At 43.4% G+C, this 731-nt stretch overlaps 1 non-coding gene across 1 annotated transcript; it reads left to right on the top strand.

Annotated features, from left to right (window-relative positions):
- The first annotated feature begins 424 nt into the window (after positions 1 to 424).
- On the top strand, positions 425 to 531 carry LOC148580551 (small nucleolar RNA R71). Its single transcript, XR_015895596.1, has one exon. It is a non-coding gene; the product is annotated as a small nucleolar RNA R71 (small nucleolar RNA).
- The last annotated feature ends 200 nt before the right edge of the window (positions 532 to 731 follow it).

Raw genomic sequence — 731 nt, forward strand, 5'->3', positions numbered from 1 at the left:
CCTCCAACCAGGATTTTAAGTCTTGGAGTATGGGTCATGGTTCTGCCTAGGTGGATTTCCAATGTAGTTGGCTTGTTCTTGATCACCCTCTGCTTCTTCATTCACTCCTTCTTGAGCTGCTGTTGAGGTGGTGATTACTGCTTCTTGACTCCTCTCCATCTTCTTGGTAAGGTCAGCCAGCTACTTGGTGATCATATTGTTTTGAGCTAGCAGTGCATCCACATTGTTTAGCTCCATTACTCCTCTAGTATTGCCCCTTTCAGAAGCATAGAAGTAGTCATTCTCAGCTACAGTCTCAATGACATCTATGGCTTCTTCAATGGTCTTCTTCTTGTTCAGAGATCTCCCGGATGAGTGGTCTACTGCCTTCTTTGATTCATAAGAAAGACCTTCATAGAAAATGTGTAACTGCACCCATTCATTGAACATATCTGGTGGGCACCTTCTTGTCAGATCCTTAAACCTCTCCCATGCTTCATATAGAGTCTCACCATCTTGTTGCCTGAAGGTTTGAACCTCAGCTCTCAACCTGTTGATTCTTTGAGGAGGATAGAATCTCGCCAAGAATTTGTTCACCACATCTTCTCAGGTTGTTAAGCTCTCCTTCGGGAAGGATTCCAGCCATTTAAATGCCTTATCCTTGAGTGAGAAGGGGAATAGAAGCAGTCTATAGGTGTCAGGATGAACACCATTAGACTTCACAGTATCACATATCATTAGGAAGATGGTTA

The sequence above is a fragment of the Arachis ipaensis genome, chromosome B10 (assembly GCF_059453495.1).
Source record: "Arachis ipaensis isolate K30076 ecotype BB chromosome B10, ASM5945349v1, whole genome shotgun sequence".
NCBI lineage: Eukaryota > Viridiplantae > Streptophyta > Magnoliopsida > Fabales > Fabaceae > Arachis > Arachis ipaensis.